The sequence below is a fragment of the Microtus oregoni genome, unplaced genomic scaffold (genome assembly GCF_018167655.1).
Source record: "Microtus oregoni isolate MIOR12 unplaced genomic scaffold, Mior012 000013F_ref0000133, whole genome shotgun sequence".
NCBI classification, from domain to species: Eukaryota; Metazoa; Chordata; class Mammalia; order Rodentia; family Cricetidae; genus Microtus; species Microtus oregoni.
Window position 1 is genome coordinate 50,441,593 of NW_024543072.1, and position 21,309 is coordinate 50,462,901.

Consider the following 21,309-nt stretch of genomic DNA (forward strand, 5'->3'; position numbering starts at 1 on the left):
AAGCTCCTGAAGAATATTGGAACCAAAGGTGCCATTAGGCAGCCACATTAAATTGTTATCAACATTGTAAGGAGGCCATAATTTTTCAGGTTTTTTGTTACTTAAAAAAATACTAATCCAAATTCCCACCCCCTCTCCTCCTCCCACTTCCTCTACAAACCCTCCTACCATACTCCCCTCCAATCCTAAGAGAGGAAAATGCATCCCACCTGTGGAAAGTCCAAGGCCCTCCCTACTATATCTAGGTGGAGCAAGGAGAATAGGATCCCAAGAAGCCAGTACATGCAGTAGAGACAAATCTCAGTGGCACTATCAGTGGCCCCTCAGTCTGCCCCCTTAATCTCTTTCAGAGGGGTTGTTTGTTCCCATGCTTGTTCGATCCCAGTCCAGTTGGAGTTTGTGGGCTACCATTAGCTCAGGCAAACTGTCCCAGTGGATGAACCCCTCATGGTCTTGAATTCTTTGCTCATACTTTCAATCATTCCACTCAGCAACTGGATCTTGGGAGCTCAGTCCAATGCTCTGATGTGGGTCATTGCCTTTGTTTCCACCTGTTCTTGAAGGTTCTATGGTGATATTTAAGAAAATCATTAGTCTAACTATAGGGAAAGGCCAGATAAGACACCCTCTCCTCTATTACTTAGGGTCTTAGCTACGGTCATCCTGTGGATTCCTGGGCATTTTCTAGAGCCAGGTTTCTTGCTGAGCCCATAATGGCTCCCTCAGTCAAGATATCTCTTTCTTTGCTCTCATATGTGTCCTTCCTTCATCTCAACTATCCCATTGTCTCAAGTTCTCATCAATGCCCCCTCCTCCAATTCCCGATACCCCTTGCTCCCATGCTCCCAAATTTTTGTGTGTTTCTAATTTCCAGGTGGCTCTCTATATGTTTTTTTTTTGTTTGTTTGTTTTTTTTTTTTTTTGGTTCACCTTATTCCTTAGCTGTAGTAATAAGGGCGGTGGGGCTGCGTCCCCAGCACCCCAGCTGCCTGCTCGGCTAGCTTATGCCCCGAAATAACACACAAACTGTATTCATTTAAACACTGCTTGGCCCTTTAGCTCTAGCCCTTACTGACTAAGTCTGATATCCCTATCAACCCATCTCTAATAATCTGTGAGAACCAGTCTTACCAGGAAGATTCTAGCCTAGTCCATCCTGGGTCGGAGCTTCATGGCGTGTGTCTGCCCAGGAGCGGGGCATGGCGTCTCTCTCTGAGGCGTCTGCTCCCCGAGAGTAGAGATGTGGAGTCTGACCTCACTTCCTCTTCCTCCCAGCATTTTGTTCTGTTTACTCCACCCACAGGGCCAAGCAGTTCTTTATTGCTTAACCAATGAAATCAACAGATTGATATATGACACTCTCACATCACTTAGCTTCTACAGAATCATGAACTATAGGCTTAATGTCCTTTGTTTATGGCTAATATCCACTTATGAATGAGTACATACCATATTCATTTTTGGGAGGGGTCTGGGTTACATCACTCAGGATAGTTTTCTAATTTCATCCACTTGCATGAAAAATTTAAGATGTCATTATATTTTACCGCTGAGTAGTACTCTAATGTGTAGATGAGCCACACTTTCTTTATCCATTCCTCAGTTGAGGGGCATCTAGGTTATTTTTAGGTATTGGCTATTACAAATATTGCTGCTATGAACATAGTTGAACAAATGTGTTTGTAGTATGATTATCTTTTTGGGTATATTCCCAAAAGTGGTATTGCTAGATCCTGAGGTATGCTGATTCCCAGTTTTCTGAGAAACTGCCACACTGATTTACAAAGTAGTTGTACAAGTTTGCATTCCCACCAGCAGTGGAAGAATGTTCCCCTTGTTCCACATCCTCTCCAGCATAAGCTATCATTAGTGTTTTTGAATTTAGCCATTCTTACAGGTGTAAGATGGTATCTCAGAGTTGTTTTGATTTTTATTTTCCTGATAGCTAAGGAAGTTGAACATGTCCTTAAGTATCTTTCGGTCATTTGAAATTCTTCTGTTGAGAATTCTCTGTTTTGTTCAATACACCACTATTTAATTGGGTCATTTAGAATTTTAATCTCTAATTTCTTGAGTTCTTTATATATTTTGGAGATAAGTCCTTTGTCTGATGTAGGGTTGGTGAAGATGTTTTCCCATTCAGTAGGCTGTCTTTTTGTCTTATTGACTATGTCCTTTGCTTTACAGAAGCTTCTCAGTTTTAGAAGGTCCCATTTATTTATTTATGTTACTCTTATTGTCTGTGCTACTGGGGTTATACATAGGATATGGTCTCCTGTGCCCATGTATTGCAGGCTACTTCCCACTTTCTCTTCTATCAGGTTCAGTGTGGTTGGATTCATATTGAGGTCTTTATTTGTACTTGAGTTTTTTGCATGGTAATAGATACAAATCTATTTTCATTCTTCTACAGATTGACATTCAGTTATGCCAGCACCATTTGTTGATGATGCTTTCTTTTTCCAATGTATAATTCTAGCTTCTTTGTCAAAAATTAGGTGTTCATAGTTGTGTGGATTAATTTCCAGGTCTTCAATTTGATTCCATTGGTCAACATCTCTGTTTTTATGCCAATACCAAGCAGTTTTTTTTTTTTGTTATAGCTCTGTAATAGAGCTTGATGTCAGGGATGGTGACACCTCTGACACTTCCTTTATTGTACAGGATTGTTTTGGCTATCCTCAGTTTTTTTTGTTTTTCCATATGAAGTTGATTATTGTTCTCTCAATGTCTGTGAAGAATTGTGTTGGGATTTTTATGGGGATTCCATTGAATCTATATTGCTTTGGTACAATTGCCATTTTTACTACGTTGATTCTTCCTAAAGAGCATGACAGTATTTCCATTTTCTGGTATCTTCTTCAATTTCTTTCTTCAAAGACTTAAAGTTATTGTCAAATAGGGTCAAATAGGTCTTTCACTTCCTTGGTTAGTGTTACCCCAATTTATTTTATGTGATTTGTGACTATTATGAAAGGTGATGTTTCTCTGATTTCCCTCTCTGATTCTTTATCCATTGTGTATTGGAGGGCTACTGATTTATTTTGGTTGATCTTGTATCCTGCCACTTCAATGGAAGTATTTAACAGCTATAGGTGTTCTCTGGTAGAGTTTTTGGGGTAGCTTGTATACACTATCATATCATCTGCAAGTAACAAAACTTTGACTTCTTCTTTTCCAATTTGAATTTTCTTGATTTCCTTATGTTGTCTTATTGCTATTGCTAAAACAATAGACAAGTCTGAGAATCTGTAAGTAGGGCATTAAGGTCTGGGGTTTTAGGGCCTCTAAAAGTCATTCCAGGGGCAAGCCTGGTTTGATGATCTTGGATGGCTTGCTATCCACAGCTGAAACAATAAAATCCCCCAAAATGGCTACACCACAAGGCTTATAGGAGTGGTCTCCCCTTTATAGGCAGGGTATGTTGGTGGCAAACACGGTAGGGCTTGTAGGAGAGCACCATCTACCTACAAGTGGGGTGTTAAATCCTGACTGACTCCGCTCCAGGCTACTGGAAGCCAGAGAGTCCAGAGACCAAGCAGTCTCTTACAGTAGGAACTAACAAAGAGTTGTCCAAAATAAAAGAAAACAAGAGAAAAAAATGAGAAAGAAAAACCCAAGGGACCCCAGGACCCAGTCATGGGAGGATTGACTCCAGGTCATCAAAACATGATTTTAGCTAAGTGAAGCAATCGAAAGTTGAATGTCAGTGAAGGGCTCAACCAGAGACACAAAGGCCATGGTTAGGAGCTGTTCTCCTGTTTTTAGGAACACCAGAAGATTGCCAGGAGCTCAACAGTCAGTTCCTTGTGTTCACAGAAACGGTTAAGCTGACCAGAATGGGGAAACTCACCAATTGAAGCCATTGGTGTGCATAAAGGTCTTGTTTGGGCAGATGGAACAAGTGGTTGTTGTGGAAAAATACCCAGTTCCAAATCCCAACACAGGGAGAGGGGCTGGGATGAGAGAGCCTCCTGAGTCATGGTACCAATTAAATTACATGGTGTGAGTGAGAAGGAAACACAGAACAACCAACAAAACTCATTAGTTTATTAAAGGGGGCATGTACAGGCCAGGAGAATTTTTCTGCAGAGAGAGAAGGAGCTGAAAATGGCACCTCCAGCTTTTAAGGGCTGCCTAGCTCATGCACACAGGGGGATGGTGTGGTTATGTGACATGCAGATGTTGGAGTTCACACATGTGTGCAAGGGCTCACACAGTTGCATCATACATAGATGATGTAACCATACTGCATGTGGGTCACACGGGGTCCTTTAAGATTCTGGGGCCATTAGGCACTTCTGCTTGAGTGTTTGTCAGCACATGCCTGGCCCTAGAACCTGGAAGTGTGGCTGAATCATTACAATGTTGATGATCAGAAAAGTTTTAGCAAAACTTTGTGGCATTTAAAGCATATGTGGCAAGTTATTAAAACTCCGCAACATTTTATATTAATAATGGCATTTTTCATGAATTTGTTTTTTAAAGATAATTTCATACCACAGTTTGAGTTTCAAATATAACATTTAATTCTGAATAATTTGATTCTAAATAGGCATGCCTGATAACCTGGTCTTGATTGATGCCTGGAAGATAATTTGATAAGAAATTACTGTGATTGACTTAATTATTACATTCATATCATTTGTATGCATTTCAATAATCCTAACTTTAAGTTTTCTCAGTCATTTTTCTTTGTATAAACCATATACATCTTTAAATGCATTTTATAATCTATTTTGTCACAATAAACTCTTTAATATACAAGTTAATGATGTTTTCTTTTAAATAAGCTTTCTTAACTACTATCAGGATAAATTTGAATGTGAATTGCTTCACCTTTGAGAAATAACTATATAACTAATCTATAATCAGGCATTGACATATTCATTTGTTCAAGAGGCCAGCTGTTGGTATGGCAATTTCCATAAAATTAACAAATCCATGTTATAACCATATGTAGTGTTTGATTAGATGCATGGGGAATTAGTGATAAAACTAGAATATAGTGCTGCATAAAGGGCTGTCATTCACATAACCTTACCCTTTACAGTGATAAATGTAAAGTTAAAATTGCTTAATACTTAAAAGCAGTTTGTTTAGCCTCATAATGTGTGTCTTGAGCATTTTTTGCTCAAATTTACAGAAAAGCAACACCAAGAATATAACTGTAATGATAAAAATAGCATATATATATATACATTAAAATACATACAGCAATAATTTTTGTTTGTTTGTTTGAGACAAAGTTTCTTTGTAGCTTTGGTGCCTGTCTTGGAACTAACTCTTGTAGACCAGGCTGACCTGGAACTCACAGTATGTGTTTACTTTGATTTTACACTCTTATGTTGCAATAATTGTTAAATGATTTACTGTTAAGTTTTGCACGTAATTTCAGTTTTCTTGTCTGGCATATGATAACTCAAATCTCTCCTAATCAACCTTATCTCTAAATGCCTGCTAAAGTTAAAACAAAGCTACTCTTTTATATTCTATATTTAAATAAAATTACTTTGAGAAACAGTAAAACTAGTGTATATGTATATTTATAAATACTCATAAACATTCAACATCACTATCATAAATATAATATATGTAAAACTAGATAATATTTTTAAAGAATCAGATACTACATAATTGTCTCCATTTGCTAAGGTTTTGTTTTTATCTTAGTTCCTTATAGATAATCTTGGTATAAAATGGTAAATTAAAAATCCAATAGATAACTACATAAATATTTGTTGATCTTTCATTTACATTTCTTCTGAGTAGTGGGCTGAAATTCTGAGTGAACTTGCTCTTGGCTGCACGGAAAGTGATTCACTCTTGTGCAGCACATCCATGCTGTGTGTGTTAGTCATTCTGATGCCAGCATGAATAGTTGACTGCCACATGGTCATTTATTTTTCTACTAAAGAAATCCATACTTTTATTAATATTGGTCTTATATACATAAGAGTACCTATACTGGCAATTTGGAATGATAAACAAACCATAAAATAATTATTTTAAGTTTTGACAATTTCTAAATTAGCATGAAAAACATATGCTGAAGCTGCTAAGATTTACTATGAGAGTAACTTTCTAAAAGAGAAATTGTGAAGGATAAGAATATAATTTTATTGTTATAATAATACAGATTCAAGTAGTTATTAGAATGTTGCTTAACTTTTTCCACTTTCATTGGCTTTCAAACAGTGTCGCTTATATTGGATATAGGGACAGTGATATAATAAGATTCCTTTCTAATATAAAAATAAATTTTTACTTAATTGAAGGAATTTTATACATTGGAAATTCATGTGCATTCTGATATATTAAGATTAAAATACTTTTAAAGACTTCTATGTACTTATATATTTGGGTGTGTGTGTGTGCGTGCACGCGTGTGAATGCTAGTAACTTTTATGCCCTAGATAGAATTTCAGATCCCCTAAAAGTGCAATTCCAGGTAATTATAAACTACCCAACATTAGTTCTGGGAACAAAACTCCAAACCTCTGCTGCCATATATTTAAGGATGGATTACCCATCAGTTGCAAAACATGTATGAAAACAGATTCTTCTTCTCCCGGTAGCTCTTAATGGTCAGTAGCTCCTTTGCTAGGAATGGTACTATCTGCCTACCTCCCCTATCCATACTAGAATTATGTCTAGCCTGAACCTACACTTGTCTTGTACATGATGCTGAAATATTGTTCATATATGCAACCACTCTTTTATGGCCAGAAAACTCTTGCACTAATAAATAGGCTCTCGCAATGTTTCTAGCCTTTTCTACAATGATCCCTGAACCTCAGAGCATGATATAAGTATTTAATTTAATGCAAACATTTCTAAGTCCTTTTTTTCAGGCTCTCAATCAAATGTGGGTCTTGTGCTAATTATAATCTACTGTATAACAAAGTTTATCTGATGAGAGGTAATTGACATACAAATGTATGGGAATAATGAGATGTCATTCACAAATTAATTGTATTTGTATTTAGCAAAATAATGGTAATTGTTCTCCTTTATGAACTGCAATCTTCTATAAACAAGCTCTTGACCCAAGAAGAGTGTGAGATATCAGTTTCCACTGTGGACCTGGACTTAACCCCATCAGAAAGTGATTGGTTATTCCCATGATGCTTGTGCCATTATTGTATCAGTGTACCTCTTTTAAATATCTAGTCATTTTTGTAGCTCACAGGGTTCACATAAAGACCAACTTTTACAGATATTTTCCCTGTTCTTTATTGTATCCTTATATTAAAAGGTGGGTTAGGCATTATTCCTAATTTTGAGATCAATAGGTGCCAAATGAAATTAGTAATGACACATTTTCTAGATTATATACAAACAAGAGGTTGTAAGCCAATTTCTTCTCTTTTTCTGAAGAAAGACAGTGGTATTTTGAAGAAAGGATCTACATAAAAAACAGATGCTAGGAATGATACATAATACATGGAAGTATGAAATGCACAGTTCAGTTTTTAAAACTGTTATATAGTGTGGTTTCTGCACTAAAGAGACTTACTTTTATTTGGAAGGAAATATCAAGCATAGCATTGAGAACAGTATGAGGTCATGAGGTATCTTTCCTCCAAGGACTCAAGTGGTCCACTTGATAGCAAGACAAGTCCACAATTGACAACTTTATGTATCTGCTGGAGCCAGGGACCACAAATTTCTGTCTATTTCTGAATCTCATCATTAAAGATGACAAAGTCCTGTACTTGCTCCAACCCCTAATCTTTAGCAAGTGATATTTTGTCCACTTTCTGCTGTCTTCGTCTGTAAGAAAGTACACACATATTGTCACTTTGGCACCTATGTAAAGTCATTTCAGCACCTCTGTTAGTAAGATTCTACCTGACACAGTGGGTTTTTCTACTGTGCACCTAGTACAAGATTTCAAGATGAAAATATGGATTGAGTTACTTCTTCCTACCTATAATAAAAGACAACTCATATATATATATATGTATATATACATACATATATATACATATATATATGTGTGTATATATATGTACACACACACACACACACACACATATATATATATATATATATATATATATATATATATATGGTAGAAAAAGTAGGATGTGGGCCAATTATTCCTTCCTGACTTCTTAAATGTAACTTTTCTTTATATTTTACTAGATTCAATCAGATTATTTACCAATGTTTTATCTTCAGTGCCTCTGAAGAACGTTTGGTAGCAACTGCTCTTCAAATTGCTGTTTCTAGGTGGAGGCCATTTCTGTAGTATCTTCTCCAGAATCATCTTGTTCCAAGCCTTTAAATAGTGATGTTTAGTATTTACTAGCTATATTAGCTAGAGGTCAATAGTTCAGTTGAAATATCACATTCTTTTGATTGCTTACCAAATACACAGATAAATATTTAACAACATGTATTATAAAATCCAGCATTTCTATCACTGACTTTATGACACAATTTTGTTTGCTACTTTTTTCCATTTTAATTAATCTGTACTTACTAATATTTATCAAGGTTTATTTCATTTATCAAATTGACAAAAGTTATTAGGTGATATTTTAAATCCTATAATATGTTGTCAGAAGAACAGAAGAAAAGCAATCAAATTGCTGAGCTTAGCCTGAAGTAAGCTCCTTTGTAAAAATTCAATTTTCTTTATTGTTTCTTTAAGATTTTTGTAATATAAAGTATGATAATACATGAATACCAATTTCAAAACATTAGTGCCTTCTGGCAACCTTGAAATAAATTATGTTTCATTTCTCTTCTCATTGCACCAGCGAAAACCAGAGAAATGAAGAAAGAGTACAAAGCCTAATAATACCCTATGATGCTATATGCAGACATGACCCTTACCTTTTCCTCCCTGTAGAAATACATTATTACCAAGAGCAACCCCAGTGCTGGACCATTCTTCACACTCTGACAGATGTAAAGTAATTCTGCGTCAGCTTGTTTTTGAGGTGGACTTCTCTCACCTTGCATGTAATCTGTATCTACACTCGAAGATTCCTCAGGGTATATATTAAAGCCATTCATAAATATTATCAAATTCATGGAGCATTCACATAGTTCTACAGACATTTTGTTAGAAAAAGGGAAAGTTTAACGAAATTGAATAAAGATGTTAATTCAATTGGCATTCTAGTATGAATAGGAGGGGAAATATTATGAGCCTACCCCTATCTGAGTGCTATTGACAGTTGATAGTGGCTTGGAGAAGAAAAGTAATTTTGTATCAGGACTGAGACCTCTCATAGGTTGACCATGATACAGTTGGTGACACAGCACCTACATTAATATCAGGATCTCTAAATGGAGTCAGTGCGTTATAAACAAAAAGTAAGTTTTGTTTTGTTTAGTTGTTGTCTCATGAAGGCCTGCTTTGTGTGAGTGGAAACTGATGAGAAGTGTATCTGTGGGAGAAGGAACATGGGGATGAACTGGGGGGATTGAGGTAAGGGAAACTGTGGTCAGAAATTATTGTTTGAAAGAAGATTCAATTTTTTGGAAAAGGAGTCATTGCTCTTTACCACCAAGTCATCTCTCGAACCCCTAAAAGTCTTTCTAATTTTTTTTAAATTTATGAGTTCGAGGCCAGCCTGGTCTACAAGAGCTAGTTCCAGGACAGGAACCAAAAGCTACGGAGAAACTCTGTCTCGAAAAATTAAAAAAAAAATTATTTTAATTTATTTTTAATTTTACTTCATGTTACAGCCACAGTTCTTCATACCTCTTCTCCTGCCCCCCCCCCCCCCCCACCGCTCTACAGCCCACCTCCCTATCCACTCCTCCCAGAGGGTAAGGGCACCCATGGGAAGTCTACAAGGTCCGTCTGGCACATTAAATCAGGACAGAACCAAGTCCCTCCCGCGGCCTTAAGTTTGAGCATGGCATCCCATCATAGGGAATAGACTCCAATAAGCTAACTCATGCACCAGGGATAGATCCTGGTCTTACTGCCAGTTGCCCCTCATATAGTAAAGCTTCACCACTGTCTTTCACATTTGGAAGGTCTAATTTGTTCCCATGGAGACTCCACAGCTGTGGGTCTAGAGTTCCTTCCTGAGTTCCCATGAGCCTGGTTCATCTGTGTTTATAGATTTTTACATCATGATCTCTCCTCCCTCTCTTCGATTTGATTCTCAGAGCTCGACCTGGTGCTTCATTGTGGATCTCTGCATCTGGTTTCATCAGTTATTGGATAAATACTCCATGATGATAATTGGGGTATTCACCAATCTGATTACAGGGGAAGGCCAACTCGGGCACTCTCTGCCTTGTTGCTAAAATTCTTAGCTGTGGTAATCCTTCTGTATTCTTGGGAATTTCCATTGCCCCAGGTTTCTCCCTAACATGATAGTGGCTCTCTCTATCAAGTTCTTTCCTTCGTTGCTCTCCCACTTCATTCCTCTCCCACCTTGTCCATCCTGTTCCTTTGTTTTACCTCCCATCCTCTCCCCTTCACTTATTACTCTCATCCCCAGTTTACCCAGGATATCTTTTCTAATTTCCCTTACCTGGGCAATCCATATTATCTACCTTCTCTGGAGCTGTGGACTATAGTCTGGTTATCCTTTGGTTTACATCTAATATCCAATGATGAATGAGTACTTACTGTGCTTTATTTTTCTACAAGTGAGTAATAATCCATTGTGTAAATGTGTCACACATTCTTTATCTATTCTTCAGACGAGGAGCATCTATGTGGTTTCCAGGTTCTGGCTATTACCAATAATGCTTCTATGAATATTGTTAAGCAAGTATCATTTAAGGAATTGTTCAGCATTCTTAATTATCAGGAAATGCTAGTCAAAACAACTCTGAGATACCATTTTACACCTGATAGAATGGCTAAGATAAAAAGATTAATTTTTTAAATTTTGTTTTATTTATTAATTTAATTTTATATTCTATCCACAGTTCTCCCCTCCACCCCTCCTCCTGTTCACCACCTGCCCCATAAAGCCCACCATCACCCACTTCTCTCAAAATGAAAGGGCTCCCATGGGAAATCAACAAAGACTGGCCCAATAAGTTGAGTCAGGACCAAACCATTATCTTTTTGCATTAAGAACCGCTTTTGTTGGAGAGCAATCAAAAAGGTCATTCCTCCATTGCTGGTGGGAGTGCAAACTTGTACAACCACTTTAGAAATCATTATAGTGGTTTCCCTGAAAATTAAGAATAAATCTACCTCAATACCTAATGAAACCACTTGGGGCATAGACCCAAAATATACTCAATTTTTTTAAATTGATTTATTCTATATGTCTTTTATATCATGTATCTTAATCCCACTCATTTCCCCATCTCTTTGCTTTCCATTTGCCCTTCAACCCTGCATATGACCCAAATAAAGCAAAATTTCAGGGACAAAGATAAAAATAAAATAAATTTTTAAAAAGGGAAAACTTTAAAATCTTGTTATGGAAAATGCAGTGAGACACAAGTCATTCCATGAACTCCTCTGTCTTGCAATTTTTACTTACAAGTGTTCCTTGCAAAGAGTCATTGGTCCAGTCTGAGGCCTCTGTTTTCTACTACCCAATCAATGCATGACCTTTTCTAGGATTCCTCCTGGGTATCCTATTGTTGCTCTTTTTAGTTCCTAACCCCACATGGTGACTCTTAGCCAGGTTTACCTCCAGTTTCAGAAGATCTGATGCCTTTTTCTAGATTCTGTGGGCACCTGGCATCCAAGTAGTAAACTGACATACATACAGGCAAAATATCCACACAAAGAACAATTTAATTTTTAATATTTAAAAAAAGGCTTTTAAAATATATGTAGCTAGAGTGTTTGGAAGCTGGACATAATACAGTGAAAGTTTAGGATGGTTTTTAAAATGTCCTTGGCTTCAGGCAGTAACTGATGGAAACAAAGGAAGAGAACCATAGCCTAGCAGTGAGCTGAGCTCAGGGAACCCTGATAAAGAGAAGCAAGATTGTAGAAAGCTAGGAAGATTAAAGTTAAGGAAACCTATGGCAAGAACTAATCTGGGTTCATGGGAGTCCACAGATTTGGGACAGACAGCTGGAGAGCCTGCCTGCATAGGAATGACCTAGGACCTCTGCATGTGTGTGACAGTTGTGTAGCCTAACATAGTTGTGGTACTCCTATTGCTGGAAGCAGGTCTTGTCCTTAACACTTTGGCCAGGAACCTATTCCTCATATTTGATTGCCTTACCCAGCCTTAATAAAAAGCGGAAGAGTTTAGTCTTACCTCAAATTGATAGGCCATGCTTTTCTGATACCCTTGGGAAGCCTGCTGATTTGTGAACAGAAAGGAAACACAGAAGGAGGTGGATTGGAGAGAGGTGAGAGGAAGACTGGAGAAGGGAGAGAGAGAAGAGGAGAGAAGAGGAAATGAGAGGTACAGACTTCGGTCAGGATGCAAAATAAATGAATAAATTTAATTAATAATAATAATACTAATAGATCAAGTTGTATTAAAAGAAAAAATTGTAAAACAGTTCAAAACTGCAAGTGAAAGATTTTAAGTTAATTACAAAATTATAACTAGCATGTAAAGTTAATGATAAAATTAATTTATCTTTTTGTTTAGACTCTATGTATATAAGGAAGTATTACATCATTTCTAATAAATGATACCTGGTTTTCAGACTACATATTAACACATAAAATAAAATTATAGAAAACTTATTTTGTTAGTAATTTAGGCAATGATGATTTACTATTAATTTTTCAAACATATTAGATATTAAATTTTCTGTCACAATTATATATTCAAACAAATTCAAGTAAAGAAATTATGGAAGAAGTTTAATGATGAGTACAAAAAACTCCTGAATTCTGAATAATACTTGAGTTTGCACAGTCTTTCAATGCATAGTACAAGTGCTAGAAGTCACTCTGTTCTTCATCTATTGTTCATCCTCAGCTCATTCTTGCCAGTTAAAAATCAGTATGTGAGGTATCTATGCAGACAGCTGGCTAGTAAAAGTGATGATGGGCTCCAGCTGTGCTGAGAGCAAGGGAATTAAAACAGAATAAAAGGACATCTCCTTCCTATGTCAAAATATTTTAAAGCTAATGCCCTCATGATCTGTTCTTACATTCATCAGTGACACGGGACAAGACAGTGGCATCTTGATCCCATCTAAGCTATTCAGGTCTCTCAAAGAGGAGTATGCACATCAAACCAATAAAATTAAAAACCACATCAGTTTGTATGAATGCAATTTGAAATGTATTAATTTTCAAACATACTATGACCAGCAAAAAAGAAAATATCAAGAATTCCCTTATTTTCTTTATTTAATACAAAATAATAAAATGTAACTTTCTGAAATAGTATAAGACTTGACTGGGTATTACTGTGCATGCCATAATCCCTGTTTTTGCATGAAAGAGACAGTAGGTTGACTGAAAGTTTGAAGCCATCTTGGATTATAGATCTGTTTCAGGGAAGCCAGAACTGTGTAGGGAGACTATGTCTCACAAAATAAGAAATGACACATGGCTTACTATCTGTGCACTTTCCTTTTTGTAACCCTTTGAGAGAGTCTTTATTTCCTGTCCTGCTCATTACCTAAGATAGTAGGGGTTTGGCAGAGGCTGATTCTTCAATTGTCTTTCTCATGTTTTCTCCCAAAAATTTTATGGAGCTTTCTCATGAGCTTGACACATTACATGCTATTTCTAGGCATTCTTTTAGCTGTGGAATATTTATTCCCTATCGTGAAGTTTGCTCTAAGGTGTCCACAATCTTGTCTTAAGTTTTATATATAACCTTTTTCCTACTGCGAACAGGTTATTATAAAATTTATAATTCTAATTTATTTAATTTCTAGTCATATTATCACTGTAATTATGACAATAAGTGTTGTTTATTTAGATCATCAGCAATGATACAATAGAAAATATTTTAGTGACATGTACTAATATTTTTAATTTTACTTGAATTTCAACTGTTTCAAAATTTTTAAATAAGCTAATACATAATTTTGTAAATAACTATATAATAAATAACACATCTCAATTTGTTCTATATTATATACTCAAAATATGCAACATAGCCCACACATATACACAGAATCATGTTTATTGGAGAAATGGCCAAACATTCACTAGTTTCCAGGGGTTGTAGAATATAAAATCTAGTTCCATGACATTAACAGAACATTTTATGACTAAGTATGGATAGTGCAACATTTGTCTCTCTGTCTTCTCATTCAGGCATATAATTATGGTCCTTAATGATGAATATGTTTGGAAAGAATACTTAGAAACAATGTCATTTTTCAGTAATTGCAGGCCAGAGTCCCTTTTCTCCATTTGACATGCTGACTCCATTAGAATATCTTACCTTACAGGCTGCTGATGTAGAATGTCTTTGCTTCTTCATTTTTCATTTTTAGGTACCCTAGTACCTACACTAAGATCTTTGTTCTTGCAGCACTAGCAAGGGTTTTCTGCCCAATGTTTTTTCATTTGGAACAAATTTAAGAGAATAGATGTCTTGTGATGTTTTATGTAATAATGAGAAAGGGACAGATGAATATGTTTTAAAGTAAGTAGAGAGGCAGGAACAAGAGTTTGGAACATTCATATGCAGCATATCCAAGAACCACGTGAGGTGAGAACACACTTAGAAACCTAAGAATATAAGTAGAGAGAATGGAAGTGAAAGATAGGAGAAATTAGAGGCTTTCATGGGGCTTACGAAAGTAAAGAAAAATAAATAACCTAAGAGAATTTTAACATAGTGTCTGGCACCTTTGTCACTAATGAGAATCTTCTTTCTATTTATGGGTGATATTTTGAAAGGTCTATCCCCAGTAAAATGCCAGCTCTATTTCTGTGTTTACTTTACCAAAAAAGGTAGGATTGAATGTCTGTATACACATCACTGCCAATTAAATCAAGATTATTCAGTAAAATAATAATAGTAAATAGTTTAAAATTATTTAGACAAATAAATATCTGTATTCTCCATGTCCCTTTAAAGTCTTTGGTGAATTTCCAGAACTGTGGTAACATATGTTTCACAGTAAGTAATGGTGCTTCAAATGTATTTTACTAATCTATGCTCAAAATGGAAAGAGTTTAAATCAAATAATGAGTTATTTGTCTTCAAACCCCTGTAAAAACCTAACAAAAAATCATTTTTTCTTCCTATAGTCATGCTTTCTTCTGTCTATATAGCTAAGACCATCACCCAAAATCACTAAATATTATTCATTCACTATGAAGAGAAAAATTAATATTCCACAAAGATTTATAAATTAATGTATTCTATGTGTATGGTTCATGTGATAGTTCACATAACAACTAATAAATTAAGTTAACTACATCAGCATAAAATTGCAATTACATTGTTGATTCTATATACAGAAGATAGTAAAACTCAAAGCCAAATTTCTAAAGTAATTTTATTCTTCATAATTTTAATATTAACATTTAAGCTTGTGAACTTGAATATGTTAAATTTCACTTGTCTTTTTGCTTGTTTATATTTTAAGATTTTCTTGTAGAAATCCCGAAGTAGAACAGTGAACTGATTTCCTTAAATTAGTTCATATGTTGGTAAAGGAAATTTCTTTGTGGGAGTGAAGAATTTCTGTATTATAGAACATACAATGCAAAAAAACTAGGAATACTGTCTTTGTAAATTAAGCACCTGAAAGAATTTATATGAATTATTAGGAAGTTTGTACTAATATGCCAAGAAAATAAATAAAAGAGGCAATTTAAAAATACCCTGTACTGTATTATGGTTTGGCATAGGAGTTGGTGGCAGGATTTAGGGAGAGGTGTGTCCATATCAGTCTACATTAAACAGTTAAGATCATAATTGCCTGATGGAGGTTGGTGAAGATCTTTTCCCATTCAGTAGGTTGCCTTTTAGTTTTACTGAGAGTGTTCTTTGTTTTACAGAATCTTCTCAGTTTCAGGAGGTCCTATTTTTTTATTGTTGCTCTCAGTGTCTGTGCTGTGGGTGTTATATTTAGGAAGTGGCTGTTTCTGCCCATTCATTGATGGTTATGTCCCATTTTCTCTTCTATCAGATTCAGTGTGGTTGGATGTTGGAAGGGGAGGGCTGCTTGTTTTTCCCAGCCTCCTGGATAACTTAGCCCCAAAATAACCACACAGAAATTATATTAGTTAAATCAGTGCTTGGGCAATTAGTTTTAGTTGCTTATTGGTTGACTCTTATATCTTAATTTAACCCATTTCTATTAATCTGTGTATCACCATGTGGCAGTGTCCTACTGGGTAAAATTTTTAGCATCTGTCTCTGATGGATGTATGGCATTTCTCTGACTCCACCCTTCTTCATCCCAGCATTCAGTTCTGTTTTCCCTGTCTTCCTAAGTTTTGCCCTATCAACAGGCCCAAAGCAGTTTATTAACCAGTGAAAACAACACAAAGACAAAAGAACCTCCTACACCATTTCCACTTTTCTATTTAAACAAAAAGGAAGGCTTTAAATTTAACATAGTAAAATTACATATAACAAAACAGTTATCAAGAAATAATCACAGTTTCAATATTTATATCTACTTTATAATTTATCATAGCTAAGGAAAACTAGAACTATACATTCCTTAACTCCATCAAAGACTCCAGAAGGATAAAATATTACCTATGTGAACTGGAAGTACATTGTAAGCAACTTCCAAAATTCTAGAATTGATAGAGACATCTTGCTGCTCGGAGAGTTACCCAAAGTTCTGTACCATTGGGGAATCCATCATCAGCCTACAGGCCCTCAGTATCCAGCATACTTTTCCATGAAACAGGAAATTTCAAAGACAATATTTTTACTTTCTTCTGTATCCTGTAGAATGTCTCATAGACTTTTTCATGAAGCAGGAACCCTGACGGATCATCTTACCTTTAAGCAAGTTTAGCAATCATTTCTCTGCAGATCTTGCATGTAGAGTGAAGCAGTCCAGGCAAGAGAAGTTTCTTGCTCAAGTGGCTAATCAACTTCATAAGGAGTCTCTTCAAATGCCCATCATTCTCTTGAAGTAGCTGGTGTTGCCAGGAGCAGACGTGTCTCATTGTCATGAAAAGTCCTAAGTTATTAACACATTTTAAATGTCATATTCTGAAGGTCTCTGAAAGATCTGAAGAATACCTATCTAACTTAAATATATCTCTATACATCTAGAAAATCTAATATGACTGCAAGCTTGACTATTAAAGATGAATCTGTATTAAACTATATTTCTTAATTATACATTACATTTTTAAATGAGCTACATAATCACAATACCTTAATCAAGATCAGAAAGACATATACATATAACAAAATTGATCTTAAATTTGTATCAATAAACCAAGATCTATACCAAAGCAAATTATTCATCTCTTTAGCATACCCCCTTTAAATGTAAACAAACAATTATAAACAATATTTGGAAATATGGGAATACTTCTGTTCATACTACTTCCTTCTGTTTGGTGACACTGTTAACCAGGTCTTTCATGGTATATCCTGTGTGCTAGGTTCATCTCAGTCAGCAGTTGGGGAAAGTAAATTTTTGAGGGTGTTCACAGCAATCTTTCATGCTGGTGTGGTCTGTAAAACCATATTTGTCTAGAAGCAATCCACAGGTTCTCATCTTCTGTGAAAACAAAAGAAAACCTCTTTTCCAGAGCAACATATTTTCAGACTCAAATTTGGAAGTCAAGAAGCCTTTATAATATATATGATGGTTCAGTTTAACAGGCCACACAATGAAATGTCTCTCTGTATTTAGCTCCTTAAAAGTCAAAAAATTCAAAGAAAACACAATAATATACATAATCCAGACTATCTGAAAATTTCCCATTTTTACATGGCTTACTTTTCTTTACTCCTTTTAATCTATGAGAGTCTGTACTGTGTCTCTTTAAAAACATTTTAAAAATTATTTAGTTTTTTCAACTCTCTATACTCTTTCTCTTCTTTTGTAAGTCTACGTACATTTATGCAACAGTGTGACCCATTTATAATTATTTTATGTCATAATTTGTCCTTATTGCATTATTTATAATTCTCTACTGTCTTAAATTGCATTTAAAATTGTAAGCAGCTTGGTTATAGCTTCTCTGGATGCTGGCTCCACTTCTCTCAGGCTTTAAATATGGTGGAAGTAGCTCACTTTAGTTCACGGACTGCTGGGTGGGAGCCATCCTTATCACCTAAACTCTGTTTAGCACCATAAAGTATATGTTGGAGGCCAATTGTTGCAAGGAGAGGGCTGCTTGATTTTTCCAGCCACCCAGCTAGCTTAGCTCCAAAATAACCATACAAAAATTGTATTACTTAAATCATTGCTTGGCCCATTAGTTTTATTTTCTTATTGGCTAATTCTTACTTATTAATTTAACCCATTTCTATTCATCTGTGTATTGCCATGTGGCAGTGGCTTACTGGGTAAAATTCCCAACATCTGTCTCTGGTGAATCCATGGTGTCTCTCTGACTCCACCCTTTTTTCTCCCAGTATTCAGTTCTGTCTTCCCTGTGTATCTATCTTCTGCCCTATCAGCAGACCCAAAAGCAGTTTCTTTATTAATCAATGAAAGCAACACAAAGACAAAAGGACTTCCTAGACCAGTTGGATTTATATTGCAGTCTTTAATCTATTTAAGCTTGAGTTTTCTTCCATGAGGATAGATAAGTATCTATTTTTTATTCTCCTATATGTTAAGATCCAGTTATGCCAGCATTATTTGCTTTCTTTTTTCCATTGTATAAATTTAGCTTCTTTGTCCAAAATCAGGTGTTCATAGGTATGTGGATTAGTATCCTGGTCTTTGATCTGATTCCATTGGTCAACCTCTCTGTTTTTATGCTGATACCAAGCTGTTTTAATTATTATAGCTCCATAATAGAGCTTTATGTCAGGGATGATGATGCATCTGGATGTTCCTTTTTTATACAGGATTGTTTTGGCTATTCTGGGTTTTTTGCTTTTTCATATGAAGTTTATTACTGTTCTTTTAAAGTCTGTAAAGAATTGTGTTTAGATTATGATGGTAATAGCTTTGAATCTATAGATTGCTTTTGATGTGATTGCCATTTTTTCTTATGTTGATTCTACCTATTTAATAGCACGAGAGATCTTTTTTTTTTAGTATCTTCTTCAATTTCTTTCTTAAAACGATTAACATTCTTATCAAACTGGTCTTTCACTTCTTTGGTCAGTGTTACCCCAAGATATTTCGTGTTTTGTATCTATTGTGAAGGGGGATGTTTCTTTGATTTCCCTCTTAGCTTCTTTTTATTTGTATATAGGAGAGATACTCATTTTTTGAGTTGATCTTGTATCCTGCCACATTACTGAAGGGATTTATCCACTGTAGGAGTTCCCTAGCAGAGTTTTTAGTATCACTTATGTATAATATCATATCATATGATCGATAAACAATGAAAGTTTGACTTCTTCCTTTACAATTTTTATCCACTCTAAAATATATAAAGAACTCAAGAAATTAGACATCAAAATTCCGAATAATCCTATTAAAAGTGGGGTACAGAGCTAAACATAGAATTTTCAAGAGAAGAATCTCAAATGTCTGACAGACACTTAAGGAAATGTTCAACACCCTTAGCCATCAGGGAAATGCAAATCAAAACAAATCTAAAACACTATATTACACCAGTTATAATGGCTAAGATCAAAAACACCAATAATAGCCTATGCTGGAGAGGATGTGGAGTAAGGGGAACACTCCTTCATTGCTGGTGGGAATGCAAACTTTATATAAATACTTTGGAAATAAATATGGCAGTTTCTCAGAAATAAGAAATAAACTGCCTCAGGACCCAGAAATACCACTCTTGGGCATATACCCAAAAGATACTCAATCATATTACAAGAACATTTGTTCAACTATGTTGATAACAACAGTATTTGTAATAGCCAGAACCTTGAAACAACCTAGATTCCCTTCAACTGAAGAATGTTGGCACATTTACACATTAGAATACTACTCAGTGTTAAGAATATGACATCTTAACTAAGAATTGTGCTTCCATGCTCCCATATCCAACCTTCCTTTATGAAGGCGTAAGTCACAAACAATGCCACACCAATTCGGGGTTATGATTATTAGGGTGGTATTTATTTAAACGGGAAAAAACTTACAGATCACTGTCCCAGGCAACAGCCCTCTACGCAACCAGGAAAGGAGTTTAGTCGCAGGCGGAGCAGGAAGTGAAGAGAGAGAGGAGAGGGAAGTGGCCGCTTCTTTAAAGGGAGAGAAACCACGCCCCAGTGGGCTGGTACCTCAGCGGTGATAGGCTGGAGGAGTAGGAGGACCTCCTGCAACACCTTTATCCCAATAATCCTTTTTCCCCAAGTTCCCCCCATCCTCCCATTCTCCCTTTTCTCTCTCCATCTCCCCTTACCCCCAGCCCACCCCACCCCCAAGATCCCAATTTTCTCCCAAGCAATTTTGTCTACTTCCCATAGCCAAGAGGATAACTATATATTTTTCCTTGGGTTCTCCTTCTTATTTAGCTTCTTTAGGTTCACCAATTGTAGACTCCGTGACCCTTATTTATGGCTAGAAACCAATTATGAGTGAGTACATCCCATGTTCATCTTTTTGGGTCTGGGTTACCTCACTCAGTATAGTGTTTTCTATTTCCATCCATTTGCATGCAAAATTCGAGAAGTCATTGTTTTTTACCGCAGCGTAGTACTCTAATGTGTATATATTCCATACTTTCTTCATCCATTCTTCCATTGAAGGGCATCTAGGTTGTTTCCAGGTTCTGGCTATTACAAATAATACTGCTATGAACATAGTTAAACAAATGCTCTTGTCATATGATAGGGCATCTCTTGGGAATATTCCCAAGAGTGGTATTGCTGGGTCTAGGGGTAGGTTGATCCCAAATTTCCTGAGAAACAGAAACACTGATTTCCAAAGTGGTTACACAAGATTGCATTCCTACCAGCAATGGATGAGTGTACCCCTTCCTCCACAGCCTCTCCAGCAAGGCTATTATTGGACAATTCTTAGTTAAGGGAGCCACCTTAGGGTTGGCAAGAGACTTGAACCTAGAGTGGCTCCCAGGAGCCCAAGGCGATGGCCCCAGTTAGTTCCTTGGGCACCTAGAATAGGGAACCTGAAATGACCCTATCCTATAGCAATACTGACGAATATCTTGCATATCACCATAGAACCTTCATCTGGTGATGGATGGAGATAGAGACAGAGACCCACACTGGAGCACTGGACTGAGCTCCAAGGTCCCAATGAGGAGCAGAAGGAGTTAGAACATGAGCAAGGAAGTCAGGATCACGAAGGGTGCACCTACCCAGTGAGACAGTGGGGCTGATCTAT